This window comes from Rhinoderma darwinii, chromosome 9 (genome assembly GCF_050947455.1).
Source record: "Rhinoderma darwinii isolate aRhiDar2 chromosome 9, aRhiDar2.hap1, whole genome shotgun sequence".
NCBI classification, from domain to species: domain Eukaryota; kingdom Metazoa; phylum Chordata; class Amphibia; order Anura; family Rhinodermatidae; genus Rhinoderma; species Rhinoderma darwinii.
This window is the reverse complement of record NC_134695.1, coordinates 74520318-74541087: the sequence shown is the minus strand read 5'-3', so window position 1 is coordinate 74541087 and position 20770 is coordinate 74520318. Positions and strand designations below refer to the sequence as shown.

Genomic DNA, 20770 nt, shown 5'->3' with positions numbered 1-20770 from the left:
ATATATATGTATAATAGAGTAGTATATAGAGATATAGGACATCACACAATGACCAGCACTACATCACACAGCAGTATATATATATGTATAATAGAGCAGTATATAGAGATATAGGACATCACACAACGACCAGCACTACATCACACAGCAGTATATATATATGTATAATAGAGCAGTATATAGAGATATAGGACATCACACAGCAGTATATATATATATGTATAATAGAGCAGTATATAGAGATATAGGACATCACACAGCAGTATATATATATGTATAATAGAGCAGTATATAGAGATATAGGACATCACACAACGACCAGCACTACATCACACAGCAGTATATATATATGTATAATAGAGCAGTATATAGAGATATAGGACGTCACACAACGACCAGTACTACATCACACAGCAGTATATATATATGTATAATAGAGCAGTATATAGAGATATAGGACATCACACAACGACCAGCACTACATCACACAGCAGTATATATATATGTATAATAGAGCAGTATATAGAGATATAGGACATCACACAACGACCAGCACTACATCACACAGCAGTATATATATATGTATAATAGAGCAGTATATAGAGATATAGGACATCACACAACGACCAGCACTACATCACACAGCAGTATATATATATGTATAATAGAGTAGTATATAGAGATATAGGACATCACACAATGACCAGCACTACATCACACAGCAGTATATATATATATGTATAATAGAGCAGTATATAGAGATATAGGACATCACACAATGACCAGCACTACATCACACAGCAGTATATATATATGTATAATAGAGCAGTATATAGAGATATAGGACGCCACACAGCAGTATATATATATGTATAATAGAGCAGTATATAGAGATATAGGACATCACACAGCAGTATATATATATGTATAATAGAGCAGTATATAGAGATATAGGACATCACACAGCGGTATATATATATGTATAATAGAGCAGTATATAGAGATATAGGACATCACACAACGACCAGCACTACATCACACAGCAGTATATATATATATGTATAATAGAGCAGTATATAGAGATATAGGACATCACACAACGACCAGCACTACATCACACAGCAGTATATATATATGTATAATAGAGCAGTATATAGAGATATAGGACGTCACACAACGACCAGCACTACATCACACAGCAGTATATATATATGTATAATAGAGCAGTATATAGAGATATAGGACGTCACACAATGACCAGCACTACATCACACAGCAGTATATATATATGTATAATAGAGCAGTATATAGAGATATAGGACATCACACAGCAGTATATATATATGTATAATAGAGCAGTATATAGAGATATAGGACGTCACACAATGACCAGCACTACATCACACAGCAGTATATATATATATATATATGTATAATAGAGCAGTATATAGAGATATAGGACATCACACAATGACCAGCACTACATCACACAGCAGTATATATATATGTATAATAGAGCAGTATATAGAGATATAGGACATCACACAGCAGTATATATATATGTATAATAGAGCAGTATATAGAGATATAGGACATCACACAACGACCAGCACTACATCACACAGCAGTATATATATGTATAATAGAGCAGTATATAGAGATATAGGACGTCACACAACGACCAGCACTACATCACACAGCAGTATATATATATGTATAATAGAGCAGTATATAGAGATATAGGACATCACACAATGACCAGCACTACATCACACAGCAGTATATATATATGTATAATAGAGCAGTATATAGAGATATAGGACATCACACAGCAGTATATATATATGTATAATAGAGCAGTATATAGAGATATAGGACATCACACAACGACCAGCACTACATCACACAGCAGTATATATATGTATAATAGAGCAGTATATAGAGATATAGGACGTCACACAACGACCAGCACTACATCACACAGCAGTATATATATATGTATAATAGAGCAGTATATAGAGATATAGGACATCACACAATGACCAGCACTACATCACACAGCAGTATATATATATGTATAATAGAGCAGTATATAGAGATATAGGACATCACACAACGACCAGCACTACATCACACAGCAGTATATATATATATGTATAATAGAGCAGTATATAGAGATATAGGACATCACACAACGACCAGCACTACATCACACAGCAGTATATATATGTATAATAGAGCAGTATATAGAGATATAGGACGTCACACAATGACCAGTACTACATCACACAGCAGTATATATATGTATAATAGAGCAGTATATAGAGATATAGGACATCACACAGCAGTATATATATATGTATAATAGAGCAGTATATAGAGATATAGGACATCACACAACGACCAGCACTACATCACACAGCAGTATATATATATGTATAATAGAGCAGTATATAGAGATATAGGACATCACACAGCAGTATATATATATGTATAATAGAGCAGTATATAGAGATATAGGACGTCACACAATGACCAGCACTACATCACACAGCAGTATATATATGTATAATAGAGCAGTATATAGAGATATAGGACATCACACAGCAGTATATATATATGTATAATAGAGCAGTATATAGAGATATAGGACGTCACACAATGACCAGCACTACATCACACAGCAGTATATATATATATATATACATACACTACCGTTCAAAAGTTTGGGGTCACCCAGACAATTTTGTGTTTTCCATGAAAACTCACACTTATATTTATCAAATGAGTTGCAAAATGACTAGAAAATACAGTCCAGACATTGACAAGGTTAGAAATAATGATTTTCTCCTTCAGACTTTGCTTCCGTCGCTCCATTTGCAGCAATTCCAGCATTGCGGACCTTTGGCATTCGAGCTGTTAATTTTCTGAGGTCATCGGGAGACATTTCCCCCGATGCTTCCAGAAGCCCCTCCCACCAGTTGGATTGGCTTGATGGGCACTTCTTGCGTACCATACGGTCAAGCTCCTCCCACAACAGCTCTATGGGGTTGAGATCTGGTGACTGCGCCGGCCACTCCATTACAGATAGAATACCAGCTGCCTGCTTCTTCCCTAAATAGTTCCTGCATCATTTGGAGGTGCTTTGGGTCCTTGTCCTGTTGTAGGATGAAATTGGCTCCAATCAAGCGCTGTCCACAGGGTATGGTATGGCGTTGCGGAGTGATAGCCTTCCTTATTCACAATCCCTTTTATCTTGTACAAATCTCCCACTTTACCCCAGACCATCACATGACCTCCACCATGCTTGACAGATGGCGTCCGGCACTCTTCCAGCATCTTTTCAGTTGTTCTGCGTCTCACAAATGTTCTTCTGTGTGATCCAAACACCTCAAACTTCCATTCGTCCGTCCATAACACTTCTTTCCAATCTTCCTCTGTCCAATGTCTGAGCTTTTGCCCATATTAATCTTTTCCTTTTATTAGCCAGTCTCAGATATGGCTTTTTCTTTGCCCCTCTGCCCTGAAGGCCAGCACCCCGGAGTCGCCTCTTCACTGTAGACGTTGACACTGGCGTTTTGCGGGTACTATTTAATGAAGCTGCCAGTTGAGGACCTGTGAGGCGTCTATTTCTCACACTAGAGACTCTAATGTACTTGTCTTGTTGCTCAGTTGTGCAGCGGGGCCTCCCACTTCTCTTTCTACTCTGGTTACAGCCTGTTTGTGCTGTCCTCTGAAGGGAGTAGTACACACCGTTGTAGGGAATCTTCAGTTTCTTGGCAATTTCTCGCATGGAATAGCCTTCATTTCTAAGAACAAGAAAAGACTGTCGAGTTTCACATGAAAGCTCTCTTTTTCTAGCCATTTGGAGAGTTTAATCGAACCCACAAATGTAATGCTCCAGATTCTCAACTAGCTCAAAGGAAGGTCAGTTTTATAGCTCCTCTAAACAGCAAAACTGTTTACAGCGGTGCTAACATAATTGCACAAGGGTTTTCAAGTGTTTTCTAATCATCCATTAGCCTTCTAACACAGTTATCAAACACAATGTACCATTAGAACACTGGAGTGATGGTTGCTGGAAATGGGCCTCTATACACCTATGTAGATATTGCATTAAAAACCAGACGTTTGCAGCTAGAATAGTCATTTACCACATTAACAATGTATAGAGTGGATTTCTGATTCATTTCATGTTATCTTCATTGAGAAAAACTGGGCTTTTCTTACAAAAATAAGGACATTTCTAAGTGACCCTAAACTTTTGAACGGTAGTGTATATATATACACACACACGTGTATAATAGAGCATTATATAGAGATATAGGACGTCACAATGACCAGCACTACATCAGACAACCCCTCACACAGCAGTGTGTGTGTATATATATATATAATAATAGGAGTAGTATATAGAGATATAGGACGTCACCATGACTAGCACATTACTACAGCCCGTCACACAGGTGTGTGTGTCTGTGTGTGTGTGTCTGTGTGTGTGTGTGTGTGTCTGTGTCTGTGTCTGTGTCTGTGTCCGTGTCCCAGTGGCTTTTTGCTGTGGATATTATTTGCACATCTGAATAATTTTTAAAGGGGAAAAGAGCAGCACCTCCACATTACCGCGCTGCTCACTATAGATGTGCGTGTATACTGTATGTGCACAGTATGTATCCAGTAGAGAACTGATGGTTTACTTTACCTGGAGGTAACAATAGTGGGTATGACAATAATTTATTACTGCTGATTAAATCGCACCAACACATCCCGGAGCGCTGAACAGAAGTGATCATCAGTCACGGTCCCTAGTGGGGATCTCAGCCTAAATCCTGTATGTTTTTGGACTGAGCAGTACTTGGTTGCGGAGCTCAGACGTGGTCCTTGTTGTACCGTACAGAAAGCTATTAGAGCTCATCACTGCACAGGTCTACACCACAGACTCCGTCATCTTCCTCCAAGTCAGACTTGTCCTGTCTCTTCACAGCCACAAAAATCTTCCAAGCAGCCGGGTGTTAATGTTAGGACTGCAGCGTCTTCGCAGATGTGGGAAGAGTTTACATGTTTACAGAGCGGTCAGTGGGGACTCGCGCAGCTCCTGTGATGGGGACCAGAGAGCTCTGCACCCCGGTATGTAGCGCTGATTACTTTACACCCTGGCCCTGCTGTTTGGAGACCCATTAAAGATGGAGAAGAGGTCGTTACGCAACAAATGTGAACAGACACAGAACATAAGGCAGATCCCGAGAGTTTCCATCACACATGTAGTAACACAAATAACACAGGAGATGGACACAAACAGTACAAAATGTGCCGTGCAATCATCCAGCGGAACAGCAGGCCTCCCATCCCCCACCCATATTTTCACAATAATTCCAGTAACCGTGTGGAGCAAGAACTTTATTACATATAGAGGAGTGCGTAATGTCACCGCGACCACATAAATACTGATTCATGAAGATGGAGGCGTCATAAACGTCTTCTTTACCTCATCTCCCCTCCGCACAGAGTCCTATGTAACATCATCACGAGTGGACGGGTCACTAACACCCCACACTCCTCTACTTAAATACTTTGTGCTGCTGGGGACCCTGCTCCTTCTACTATGTAACTTAGTCTGTGACCTCCAACGAGATCAGCACACAATTATCCTGAAATACTCTGTGCTGCTGGGGGAGCCTGCACCTCCCACTAAAAAGTGGCAACCCCTGCTCTGAGCAAGAAATGTGCAAGACTACAGGAACATGTAACCGGCCGACTGGTAAATCAGTATATAACCCGGGTAGTAGATGCAAAACCTGCAATGTCAGAAAGGGGATCCTGAGCCACAAGTCAATCCTGCCTGAGCCCTGGGGATGTTCACACGGCCGGAAATGCCCCGAAAAACGGCTAAAAATGAACACCTACAAACATCTGCCCATTGATTTCAAAGGGAAAACCGGTGTTACGTTCAGACGGGGCGTTTTTTTTACGTGGCCGTTTGAAAAGACGACGCGTAAAAAAACTCGCCCTGAAAAAAGAAGTGCATGTCACCACTTGAGACTTTTTTTGCAGCCGTTTTCCATTTGGTCAATGGAAAAATAGCTCCAAAAAACGCATCAAAAAACGTTTGATGCGTTAAAAACGGCTGAAAATCAGGGTCTGTTTTCCCTTGAAAAGCTCCGTATTTCCCAGCCGTTTTTAATTTAGTGTGTGAACCCTAAAAGTCTCCTCTGTGTCCTCTGTCTCCCGTATGCGTCACTGATGCCGTTATTATATACGGATGGTAAGATGAGGATACGTCATGTCAGCTGCGCCAGGCAAAGATATGGAACAGGTTGGAAATTAAAGGGGCATCTGCAGCTCTGTAATGAATCTATGAGGTATTAACATTTTCAGCTCCGAAAATCAGTGCACAAAATTGCATATAATGTGGACCACGTTTTGACCAACAGACAGAACTGAGAGGAGCCGCGTGATCAGCAAATGGGGGATGAACCCACTAAATCCCCACTATTATATTATGTAGCGGACGCCGCAGGTGAGGGGAGACGCCATCGTTGCTGAGATTTTCCATATGATATTCAATTATTATCTGACAGATTCTCTTTAGCAACGACTAGAAATTGCTACTTTGTAAACACATTCACTTACTGACACATTGGAGCAGATTTACTGACATTGTATAATATTTACACAGTGTAATCTTACACCCGGAGGTCAGAAGATGCGCCAAATATATCCCAGTGTCGCACGCTGTATGATAAATGTGGCGCATCCTGCTAGACATGTTCTGTCTTATACCACCTCCTAGTTTAGGACAGTTTTTGTCGCACGTTGGCACAGTTTAATCCACGCCCTTTTTCCTGTTCTGGCGCAAACATCTGTTATTTTTGGCGCCTTCTTGTAATGAATATGCACCAAGAACGTGCCACATTTGGATGCAAAATACAACAACAAAGCCGCAGCCACAACAGTAAATCTGCCCCACTGACCACGCGCTCTTTATGCCCTCGTGAATTCATCTCCATGGACGGCAGCGCTCCCGTCATTGTGGGAGACCTTCAGTGCTGTTCATCCTGAGCTGCCTGGTACATAGCAATACAGTGACAATATCTCCGGCAGGGCAGTATGTACCCCATTATATGCCACTCAGGGTATGTGAAAAGTTTTGGGACAAATGGCAGCTATTAGAGGTGGACACGGCGTCGGTCATCAGAGGAATAATTGGGGATTCTGGGGTTACTGAATACATTTCTTTACATGATTTAATAAAATAAACCCTTTGGGGCGTTCTACACGGGGCGATTGTCATGTCAAATGTCATAATATCGACTACAATTTTGCAATGATCGGCCGGTGTAACATGTTTAGCGATTACACGATCAGCGAGAAATCACTTGTTTGTCTTTGAGCGAATCTTTTATGACGACCTAAACATTATTGTTTGCAGGCGGTGCATCCCCTCGTGTGAACATTTTTTTTTTTTACTTTTACCGGCCTCTCAGTGTGTACCGGCTTAGCGGCAACCATAATTCTGGCACAGTCAGGCTGTGCAGACGCAAACTCAAAAACGTCTGAAAAAACGGAGCTGTATTCAAGGGAAAAACCGCTCCTGATTTTCAGACATTTTTTAATCAACTCGCGTTTTTTATGGCCATTTTTGGAGCTGTTTTTCTATAGAGTCAATGAAAAGTGACAAGCGCTTCTTGTTCGCAGGCATCTTTTTACACACCGTTTTTCGAAAATGAGGCATAAAAAAACGCCCCGTCGGAGCAGAACGCCATATTTCCCATTGAAATCAATTGGCAGATGTTTGTAGGCGTTCTTTTTTTCCAGGCATTTTTCGAGGCGTAAATACCCAGAAATACACCTGAAAACACTACGTGTGCACATACCCTATCTCTCATGTTCCCAGTAATTAAACTCTGATATATGGCGGCACATGGAGTGACTATTGGAAAATCAATCTTTCAAAAATGACAGCAAAAAAACACAGATTGACCGTGATGTGCGAACGCAGACTTAACCCCATACACATCAATGCAATCTGCCGAAACAAGTGCAGCTTCTCATTCTACATCATCACATGCGCTCATTTACAGGGATGCACTTCAGATCTGTGTCCTCTATTGTATTGTCCTGACAAAATCAGGAATGGAGCCCAGTTGGGGGTCTCATTCCAGTTGGGGGTCCCAGCAGCCGAGAATGGGATTCTGAATATACATCCATTCTTCTAGACATCGTACACACATTCACTGCTCTTATGTTACCATGTGAGACGTCACAGAGTCCCCAAAGCAAATCAACAAACATTATGCAAGACGTCCTGCTCCGAGAGAAACGTCACAAATGCCTGGCCTTCAAGTTATTTAAGATTTCAGTTGTATTCAGGGACAGTGCGCGGCTGAGTGGATCTTCGGGTCCACTCAACGTTGTGGTTGAGGTTAAAAACCCGCATTAAAAACTGCATGTGTTTTCACCGACGGAGCGGATTCCAATGTGGCTGCATTTTTTTTACCACAACCGCATAAAAAAATGCACCAAATCACATGCAGTTTTCGGATATGGCTTTTCAATGTGGTTTTGAACGCACTACAATGGATGGACCTCTTAGCATCGTTCACACCTGTGCTCGTATTTCAGTTTCCCCAAATTCGTCACTTGACGGACACCAATGGCGCTCAACCGATCCCTTATTTTACTGGAACAAATAATGTAATATAAACGCGCTATTTTGTTCAGCTTCTTTTATAGAATCTGCAACCGCGGTTTCTAACGTAGATGTGAACACAACCGATCATGTGTGATATGGTCTGCGGAGCCAGTGTATCTAAGCCTATGATACTGTCTGCTGAGCCAGTGTATCTAAGCCTATTATACTCTCTGCTGAGCCAGTGTATCTAAGCCTATGATACGGTCTGCTGAGCCAGTGTATCTAAGCCTATGATACGGTCTGCTGAGCCAGTGTATCTAAGCCTGTGATGCGGTCTGCTGAGCCAGTGTATCTAAGCCTGTGATGCGGTCTGCTGAGCCAGTGTGTCTAAGCCTATGATACTGTCTGTGAGCCAGTGTATCTAAACTTATGTGTGATATTGTCTATTTAGCCGCTGTATCTAATCCTATCATGTGTGATACGGTCTCCTGAGCCACAGTATCTAATCCTATCATGTCTGATACTGTCTGCTGAGCCGCTGTATCTAATCCTATCACGTGATATGTCTGCTGAGCACCTGTATCTAATCCTATCATGTGTGATACTGTCTGCTGAGCTGTGTATCTAATCCTATCATGTGTGATACTGACTGCTGAGACACTGTATCTAATCCTATCATGTGTGATACTGTCTGCTGAGACACTGTATCTAATCCTATCATGTGTGATACTGACTGCCGAGACACTGTATCTAATCCTATCATGTGTGATACTGACTGCTGAGACACTGTATCTAATCCTATCATGTGTGATACTGACTGCTGAGACACTGTATCTAATCCTATCATGTGTGATACTGACTGCTGAGACACTGTATCTAATCCTATCATGTGTGATACTGACTGCTGAGACACTGTATCTAATCCTATCATGTGTGATACTGACTGCTGAGACACTGTATCTAATCCTATCATGTGTGATACTGACTGCTGAGACACTGTATCTAATCCTATCATGTGTGATACTGACTGCTGAGACACTGTATGTAAATGACAGTCCTGTTCTGTTGTACGGATCTGTAATACAGCACCCGTAGCCTGCTATAGGCCTAAACTGTATATATAGAGGCAGATGGAGTCCTTGAGAGAAATCATGGCGTGCTCCATTACGGAGGAAATTTCGCCTAGCAGCGCTTTATGGCAACACACGAGTCTGTAATAAACCAGGATTTTGGAATGAGAAATAAGACAGAAAGATGGAATAGTAAAATCAATTGGACAAATCTCTAAACCTTGGACTGAAGGGACAGATGATATTTGGGACACGGCGTACACAGCGATCAGACGAGGCAGCAACCACAAGCGACAGCTCACAGCCAAACGTGCAAGTTTCACGCATATTTAATAGGGATGAAAAAGCCCAAAAACCTCCCTATAGTTTTTGATGACCAACATAGTAAACTCACACAGGCCCCCGAAACCTGTGACTTATGTCTCATATAGATGTAGCAGAGCTGAATTTCACATTTAACTGTTTGGGTCTGCATTGTTTGCTCATCATGATACAAGTTGATGAGATAGGTTGATGTAGTAGGTTTAGCTGTAGTCCTATATAAGACCACATATTACACGATATCAACAAATTACATACTCAGTTCTGCTGCATCAAACAAACTCGTTACTGCTGCATGACAAAATTAACTTGTTCTGCACCTGACAAACTCAGCTCTACTAGACTAAACAAACATCAGCTCTGCTGTAATTGATGAATAGATTTATGCTACATCTGACACTTGGTTCTATTTGATCACTTTGGTTCTAAAGCATCTGACAAACTCAGCTTTGCTACATCTGGCAAATTAAGCTCTGCTACATCTGGCAAATTAAGCTCTACTACATCTGACAAACCCAGCTCTACTACATTTCACATACTCAGCCTTGATACAACTGACAGCCTCAGAACTACTACATCCGTCAAGCTCAATTGTGTTACATATGACAGACTCAGCTCATCTACACCTGTAGAATCGGGGATGAATAGGTACCACGATCCTTTGGACGCCTCTTCCCAGAGTCTTATTGCAGGATCATTAGAGGTCAGAGAGATCTGCAGGATCACAAAGCACTGAGTAAGTTTCCTACATACCGGTTTCCCTCCTGAGCTCGTGCCCCGAAGCCGCAGAACTGCTCAGGATCTTCCTTCCAGCTCTGATCTCTGAGCCTGAAACTAATTTTTGTGGAAACTGGGGAAAATTTTTTGCAAAGACAGGAAGTGGGGACGACTCGTCACTGGGAGATGAATGTGAAACACTAAACCCAAACCGCCAGGAAAGGAGTGAAGGAGGGGGAACGGTCTGGGAGGATTGCCACTCCGGAGCGCTCCAAATGTGCCAAATGAGAGCCACAGGGCAAGTGTGCTCCACAGCAGCGCTCCCCAATACAGAGGACTCTGCTCAGAGACAGACACTCAAGAGGATCACATGGAGTTTATAATGCACAGGGATGAAGAATGGGTCTGGGGGCGAGATTAACCCAAAATGTGAAATAAATAAAAATAGACGCCTTTCTGTATGTCTGACAAATCTTGGTCTCCTACATGAGTAACCGATGCAGAGTGACAACAATCGGAACCGCCATTACACTGCCCGAAGCCCTGGTCACCCAGCTTTCCAGAGATCCTGAATACATCATTAAACGAGGTCATATTTATCCTCGGCTCTCTCCCTGATGTCTGTGTGTCAGTCTTCACTGCAGTTGTGTTATTTTATTTATGACCAGGAGGCTCAGGATGAACAGAGTCTTCTATAGAGGGGAGGGCAGCGATGCCTGGAATTGTAGTAGGACACGATTATATAAAGCTTAGATGTGAGGGGATCAGTTAGTAATGCTGCATCTATATTCCCCGACATTGCAGGATATCATTGGTGAATCCAGCAGAGCTTACAATCTAATGTCACAAAGGCAAACACACGGTGGCTTATAAGGGAATGCTCCCACGCTTAGCAAAAAACGTCCGAAAATACGGAGCTGTGTTACAAGGGAAAACCGCTCCTGATTTTCAGTGTTTTTTTTAGCAACTCACGTTTTTGGCGGCGTTTTTTACGGCCGTTTTTGGAGCTATTTTTCTATAGAGTCAATGAAAAACGGTGACATGCACTTTTTCGTAGGAGGTTTTTACGTGGCTGTTTTTAAAAACGGCCGTGTAAAAAAACGCCCGTCGGAACCTAACTCCGTTTTTCCCATTGAAATCAATGGGTAGATGTTTGGAGGGGTTCTGCTTCCGATTTTTTGTCCGTTTTTTGTCGGTTTACGGCCCGAAAAACGTCCGAAAACAAGCTGTGTGAACATACCCTAAGGGTATGTTCACACGGCGGGGGTCCGTAACGGCTGAAATTACGGGGATGTTTCAGCCTGAAAACATCCCCGTAATTTCAGCCGTACCGGCATGTGCAGGCGCTTGAACGCCGCGTCAATTACGGCCGTAATTAGCGCTGCTATTCATTGGAGTCAATGAATAACGGCTCCAATTACGGCCAAAGAAGTGACAGGTCACTTCTTCTACGCGGGCGTCTATTTACGCGCCGTCATTTGACAGCGGCGCGTAAATATACGCCTCGTGTGAACAGACAAACGTCTGCCCATTGCTTTCAATGGGCAGATGTTTGTCAGCGCTATTGAGGCGCTATTTTCAGACGTAATTCGGGGCAAAAACGCCCGATTTACGTCCGTAAATAGGCCGTGTGAACATACCCTAAGAGACCAATAAAAACCTAAAAGGTAACAGTGACCGCAGCAGATTTTGTGGTAACATTTTATCTTTTGCTTATGATCTTCCTGAAAGTTCTCAAATTTTATAGACTTTTCTATGACCGTCCGATAATCTGGAATATTTGAAAATCCGGCACCTCTAAGGTTCGATTGATGTCAGATTAATATTCACACTTCCATATATCAGATTCGTGGTAATTCCGCTTTTTTTTCATTTTCATTGGGAAAAAATTGCACCAATACCTTCACATGGTTTTATCCACATTTTAAGTGTTTTTCTATGCGCATTGATTTTTTCCATTACACAGCACGTTCCAACAGATCCAGATTGGTACCATTGTTTGCCCATAGAAGTAAATGGGTTCATTTTAACAATGCATGTTCTGTTTTTGCATTTTTTACATGTGTATATTTAATCCGATTTTTACATCCGGATTTCAGCAACATTTCACAAACAGCAAAGAAAAAGTTATCCTTTACCAAAATATGTAACAAATACAGAGGAAAAAACACATAAAACACATTGTATAAAAAATAAATAAAAGCTCTAAAGAAATTTTACATAAACGAGTGCGTTTGTAAATATATTACTTATCTTGTACTGATCTGGAGAAAACGTTTATTATATTCCTGAGGCGCAATCTCAATTCTACTAATTATTATTAATAGTCAGCAAGTCCATAGGCAGACACTGTACACTGCCCAGAATGCAAATTATCAGAGCAAGCAATGTGCAGACACTGAACAAGAAGGGTATGCTGGGTGATCTCAGCTCTGAAGTACTGTATAATAAATACTGTTAGGGTATGTGCACACGATAACGGCAATTACGCCTGATATTACGGAGCTGTTTTCAGGAGAAAACAGCTCCTGAATTTCAGACGTAATTGCATGTACTCGCGTTTTTCGCGGCATCTTTTTCGGACGTAATTTGGAGCTGTTCTTCATTGGAGTCAATGAAAAACGGCTCCAATTACATCCCAAGAAGTGTCCTGTACTCTTGACAGCGACGCGTAAAATGGCAGGTCGTCGGCACAGTGCATCGTAAAGCCCATTGAAAGAAATGGGCAGATGTTTGTCAGCATAATGGAGCCGTTTTTTCAGACGTAATTCGGGGAGTAAAACACCCGAATTACGTCTGAAACTTGGTCGTGTGAACATACCCTTACTCTCGATCAGAACAGGACAAGTAAGGTCATGTATGTACACAGTAACTCCACCAGCAGAATAGTGAGTGCAGCTCTGGAGTATAATACAGGATGTAACTCAGGATCAGTACAGGGTAAGTAATGTAATGTGACTCCACCAGCAGAATAGTGAGTGCAGCTCTGGAGTATAATACAGGATGTAACTCAGGATCAGTACAGTGTAAGTAATGTCATGTATGTACACAGTGACTCCACCAGCAGAATAGTGAGTGCAGCTCTGGGGTATAATATAGGACGTAACTCAGGATCAGTACAGGGTAAGTAATGTCATGTATGTACACAGTGACTCCACCAGCAGAATAGTGAGTGCAGCTCTGGAGTATAATACAGGATGTAACTCAGGATCAGTACAGTGTAAGTAATGTCATGTATGTACACAGTGACTCCACCAGCAGAATAGTGAGTGCAGCTCTGGAGTATAACACAGGATGCAACTCAGGATCAGTACAGGGTAAGTAATGTAATGTGACTCCACCAGCAGAATAGTGAGTGCAGCTCTGGAGTATAATACAGGGTGTAACTCAGGATCAGTACAGGATAAGTAATGTAATGTATTTACACAGTGACTCCACCAGCAGAATAGTGAGTGCAGCTCTAGAGTATAATACAGGAAGTAACTCAGGATCAGTACAGGATAAGTAATGTCATGTATATACACAGTGACTCCACCAGCAGAATAGTGAGTGCAGCTCTGGAGTATAACACAGGATGCAACTCAGGATCAGTACAGGGTAAGTAATGTAATGTGACTCCACCAGCAGAATAGTGAGTGCAGCTCTGGAGTATAATACAGCATATAATTCAGGATCAGTACAGGGTAAGTAATGTAATGTGACTCCACCAGCAGAATAGTGAGTGCAGCTCTGGAGTATAATACAGGATGTAACTGAGGATCAGTACAGTGTAAGTAATGTCATGTATGTACACAGTGACTCCACCAGCAGAATAGTGAGTGTAGCTCTGGAGTATAACACAGGATGCAACTCAGGATCAGTACAGGGTAAGTAATGTAATGTGACTCCACCAGCAGAATAGTGAGTGAAGCTCTGGAGTATAATACAGGATGTAACTCAGGATAAGTACAGGATAAGTAATGTGATGTATGTACTCAGTGACTCCACCAGCAGAATAGTGAGTGCAGCTCTGGAGTATAATACAGGATATAACTCAGGATCAGTACAGGATAAGTAATGTAAAGTAAAGTATGTACACAGTGACTCCACCAGCAGAATAGTGAGTGCAGCTCTGGAGTATGATACAGGATGTAACACAGGATCAGTACAGGATAAGTAATGTAATGTATGTACATAGTGACTCCACCAGCAGAATAGTGAGTGCAGCTCTGGAGTATAATACAGGATGTAACTCAGGAACAGTACAGGATAAGTAATGTAATCTATGCACACAGTGACTCCACCAGCAGAATAGTGAGTGCAGCTCTGGGGTATAATATAGGACGTAACTCAGGATCAGTACAGGGTAAGTAATGTCATGTATGTACACAGTGACTCCACCAGCAGAATAGTGAGTGCAGCTCTGGAGTATAATACAGGATATAACTCAGGATCAGTACAGTGTAAGTAATGTCATGTATGTACACAGTGACTCCACCAGCAGAATAGTGAGTGCAGCTCTGGAGTATAACACAGGATGCAACTCAGGATCAGTACAGGGTAAGTAATGTAATGTGACTCCACCAGCAGAATAGTGAGTGCAGCTCTGGAGTATAATACAGGATATAACTCAGGATCAGTACAGGGTAAGTAATGTAATGTGACTCCACCAGCAGAATAGTGAGTGCAGCTCTGGAGTATAATACAGGATGTAACTCAGGATAAGTACAGGATAAGTAATGTGATGTATGTACTCAGTGACTCCACCAGCAGAATAGTGAGTGCAGCTCTGGAGTATAATACAGGATATAACTCAGGATCAGTACAGGATAAGTAATGTAAAGTAAAGTATGTACACAGTGACTCCACCAGCAGAATAGTGAGTGCAGCTCTGGAGTATGATACAGGATGTAACACAGGATCAGTACAGGATAAGTAATGTAATGTATGTACATAGTGACTCCACCAGCAGAATAGTGAGTGCAGCTCTGGAGTATAATACAGGATGTAACTCAGGAACAGTACAGGATAAGTAATGTAATCTATGCACACAGTGACTCCACCAGCAGAATAGTGAGTGCAGCTCTGGGGTATAATATAGGACGTAACTCAGGATCAGTACAGGGTAAGTAATGTCATGTATGTACACAGTGACTCCACCAGCAGAATAGTGAGTGCAGCTCTGGAGTATAATACAGGATATAACTCAGGATCAGTACAGTGTAAGTAATGTCATGTATGTACACAGTGACTCCACCAGCAGAATAGTGAGTGCAGCTCTGGAGTATAACACAGGATGCAACTCAGGATCAGTACAGGGTAAGTAATGTAATGTGACTCCACCAGCAGAATAGTGAGTGCAGCTCTGGAGTATAATACAGGATATAACTCAGGATCAGTACAGGGTAAGTAATGTAATGTGACTCCACCAGCAGAATAGTGAGTGCAGCTCTGGAGTATAATACAGGATGTAACTCAGGATCAGTACAGGATAAGTAATGTAATGTATGTACACAGTGACTCCACCAGCAGAATAGTGAGTGCAGCTCTGGAGTATAATACAGGCTGTGACTCAGAATCAGTACAGGATAAGAAATGTAATGTATGTACACAGTGACTCCACCAGCAGAACAGTGAGTGCAGCTCTGGAGTATAATACAGGATGTAACTCAGGATCAGTACAGGATAAGTAATGTAACGTATGTACACAGTGACTCCACCAGCAGAATAGTGAGTGCAGCTCTGGAGTATAATACAGGATGTAACTCAGGATCAGTACAGGATAAGTAATGTAATGTATGTACACAGTGACTCCACCAGCAGAATAGTGAGTGCAGCTCTGGAGTATAATACAGGATGTAACTCAGGATCAGTACAGGATAAGTAATGTAATGTATGTACACAGTGATTAACTTTTTAAGTAATTGGATTATTGCCTTATTACATTGTTTGTACTGTGCGAAGATTATTTTTTTTAAATAATGCCCTTGTGTATCTCCAAGTATACTATAGACCTAAGGGCGGATTTACACAAACGTGTAATATGTTTGTGCAACGCGCGTGCTTTTCATGCGCGTCGCACGGACCGATGTTAGTCTATGGGCCCGTGCAGACAGTCCGCGATTTTCACGCAGCGTATGTCCGCTGCGTGAAACGCACGACATGTTCTATATTTGTGCGTTGTTCTCGCATCACGCACCCATTGAAGTCAAAGGGTGCGTGAAAATCACGCATGCCACACGGAGGCACCTCCGTGGGACGTGCGTTTTTAACGCAACAGCAGTCAAAACTATGATTGAAAACAGAAAAGCACCACGTGCTTTTCTCTTTACAAACATACAAACAGAGTGTCATAATGATGGCGGCTGCGCGAAAATCACGCAGCCACGCATCATATGGTGATGACACACGGAGCGATTAAGTGCCCTTTGCGCGCGCAAAACGCCGAGTTTTTGCACGCGCAAAACGCATATGCTCGTGTAAATCCAGCCTAAAACTGACCTCTGTGTATCCGCAGGTGAGCTGAAGTTGTAGTACACCTTTCTAGTACCCCCAGGTGTGGACACAATATAGACCTACACGTTTACCAACAAAATAGTTTATGTTGCTTTAGATGAGCGTTAAACAAGGAAGCGGATGAGGTGAAGTTGTTTATTTTAATCAGTGCAGATTGGGATTACGGTGTTATCTCACAGCATATTGAAGCAGGACACAGACCCAGCAGCTGGTTTTCATTTCTAGAATAAGGAAATATTTTGGAATGTGACACAGAAAATGCTGCCGTGCTGGAATGATAGTGATACAATGGAAAGGGGTCTTTTCCTGCCAAAATATTACGATGCAGGGCATAAAAACCTCAACTTCCTAAAACTGAAGCGTGGAGGTGGATTAGTGATGTAAATCACATCCTACCTGCAGAAAGGCAATATTCATTAACAGGCCATTATAACGAAATATATCAATAACCGACATGCCAAGTGGTATTTAACGCAACAACATTGAGATTGCAGAACACCGCTTGGAGAAACAAATAGCTCTATACATCCCAGACGAATAGAATGCTAGAACTTCAGTGAATACTGACTCACAGGCTGGAGCGAGTAACTCTGTATAACAATGCATAGAAGGGGGTGCAAAACTATAGCAATGCAGATTTGTGTAGAACCTGCTGACAATCCGGGAGAGCGCTATAATGGGCTGCCATGAGTGTCACAAGCACAGGATCAATAGCAGGAATAGTTGTAAATACATGCAATAGATGGCTGCCATCACTACATGTTTACAATCATTCTGCGACTATACCCACAGGCTACTGCGATTACGAGTTTAAAAAGTCACAAAATATGACTCCTGTGTTCATCTAGGACAACTGAGCACCTCTCTATGGCATGTTAGGGTGGTAATGGGCATAGAAAGTTGATGCTTTAGGTCAGGGGTGCACAACCTTTTCTGGTCTGAAGGCCTCATTGTCAGATTGTACCGCTTCCAAGGGTCACAATAAAACATGAAGAGGTACCCCCATCTGGGACATTTATGGCATATCGACAGTATAGCAGATGGGGTTCCACTTTTAGGGGCGTTTGGCAACTCCCATAGACTACAAGACTGGAGAAAACAGCATGAAAGCGTGGCCACGTCTCCACCTCATCCTCTCTGGAGTGCCGATCAGGGGAAATGCCATAAATATCTCATATTAGAATAGCCCTTTAAAGGATCACTAGGTACAACGGACGCACTGCATTATGCCTAGCGCAGGGCCTGAGGCGGCAGTGAATGACAAGGAGGGATTCAAAGGGCACCAAAGAGAGATTACAAGTCATGCACCACCCCTCAGGCCTATGCTAGGCATAACATATTAGCCATTTATAACAGTACCAGCCACACAGTGCCCCCCCAGTAGTACCAGCCACACCGTGCCCCCAGTAGTACCAGCCACACAGTGCCCCCCCAGTAGTACCAGCCACACCGTGCCCCCAGTAGTACCAGCCACACAGTGCCCCCAGTAGTACCAGCCACACAGCCCCCAGTAGTACCAGCCACACAGCACCCAGTAGTACCAGCCACACCGTGCCCCCAGTAGTACCAGCCACACCGTGCCCCCAGTAGTACCAGCCACACAGCCCCCAGTAGTACCAGCCACACCGTGCCCCCAGTAGTACCAGCCGCACAGTGCCCCCAGTAGTACCAGCCACACAGCCCCCAGTAGTACCAGCCACACAGTGCCCCCAGTAGTACCAGCCACACAGTGCCCCCAGTAGTACCAGCCACACAGTGCCCCCAGTAGTACCAGCCACACAGTGCCCCCAGTAGTACCAGCCACACAGTGCCCCCAGTAGTACCAGCCACACAGCCCCCAGTAGTACCAGCCACACAGCCCCCAGTAGTACCAGCCACACAGTGCCCCCAGTAGTACCAGCCACACAGTGCCCCCAGTAGTACCAGCCACACAGCCCCCAGTAGTACCAGCCACACAGTGCCCCCAGTAGTACCAGCCACACAGTGCCCCCAGTAGTACCAGCTAAACAGTGCCCCCAGTAGTACCAGCCACACAGTGCCCCCCCAGTAGTACCAGCCACACAGTGCCCCCAGTAGTACCAGCCACACAGTGCCCCCAGTAGTACCAGCCACACAGTGCCCCCAGTAGTACCAGCCACACAGTGCCCCCAGTACCAGCCACACAGTGCCCCCAGTAGTACCAGCCACACAGTGCCCCCAGTAGTACCAGCCACACAGTGCCCCCAGTACCAGCCACACAGTGCCCCCAGTAGTACCAGCCACACAGTGTCCCCAGTACCAGCCACACAGTGCCCCCAGTAGTACCAGCCACACAGTGCCCCCAGTAGTACCAGCCACACAGTGCCCCCAGTAGTGCCTCCCATACCAGTGCCAGCCACTCAGTGCCGATGGGGGCCGCACAGAACGGCTTCAGGGGCAGCAGGCTGTGCACCTTTGCTCTAAATGAGAAGTGCTCAGTTACGCTTGTCCAGCTGTTTCCGTAACGCCCGCAGAAGTGAATGAAGAAACCAGCACACATACGTGGCCACCTGTCTACTCTTCCTTCGATTAGAAGCAGCAGGAAGGGGAACCACCATTCTCCAGATAGGTACAGGTCCCAGAGGTGGAACCCGCACCTATCAAACATTTATGGCATATCCTGTGTATCCTAAATGTCGGAGATGGGAATACGCCTTTAGTATTAAAAGACTGTAAGGTGCAATAGAGGACAATCGGGAAAAGTGGACGATTTCCACCGTAGCGAACGTTCGTCACTTGAAATTAAAACCGGGGTGTAAAAGGCGGGGTGTACCTTTAAGCTGGCGTTGCTTTCCTGGACGAATAATGGAAATCGACGTCAGTTTTCTTACTTTACTTTGGGCCATATATCGGCTGTTATTCTTATTGTGTCATCGGACATGTATGGGCACATTTTACAAATATTACAGCCAATGTTTTGAAATGTGTAGAGACAAGTCGGCTTAATGAATATTTGTCAGGCGAACAATTGTCTGAATATTACAGTATCTTGCGTCTATCTTATGTGTATCAGCACCTTAACACATTTTAAATATTAAAAGGAAGGTTGCCTGAGCATCCCGAGATGTGATTCTACACTCTCCAAGGAAAGCAAAGTACTCTACAACCACAATTCACTGTTAATACCTACACATATATTACATGTTGAGGAACTTTGAGTCACATGTTGGAAACCTCAGAGCGAGAGTGGCACAAACATATGGCAGAGCCACTGGCATAGTAACGATTTAAAGGGGTTCTACCAGAATGGACAATCATCACCTATCCACAGTATGGGGGATAATAGTCTGATCACTGTGGGCCCCACGACCGGGACTCCTACCGATCGACTCGACCGCAGTGAGGAGAACTTTAAATGGAGCGGCGGTCGAGCATGCACGCTTTTGCTCTATTCAAGGTCTAGGGGACTGACAAAAAATGGCCCAGTACAGGCCGTTTCCATCAGTCCCATAGACTTAATGGAGCATCAGGAGCATGCTCGACCGTCGCTCCAGTCAAGCTCCTCCTCAGTGCGGAGCTG

At 43.3% G+C, this 20770-nt stretch overlaps 1 protein-coding gene across 1 annotated transcript in view; it reads right to left on the bottom strand.

Annotated features, from left to right (window-relative positions):
- Positions 1-20770, bottom strand: part of DENND2B (DENN domain containing 2B) — a 183859-nt gene that overhangs the window by 151171 nt on the left and 11918 nt on the right. The window lies entirely within an intron of this gene.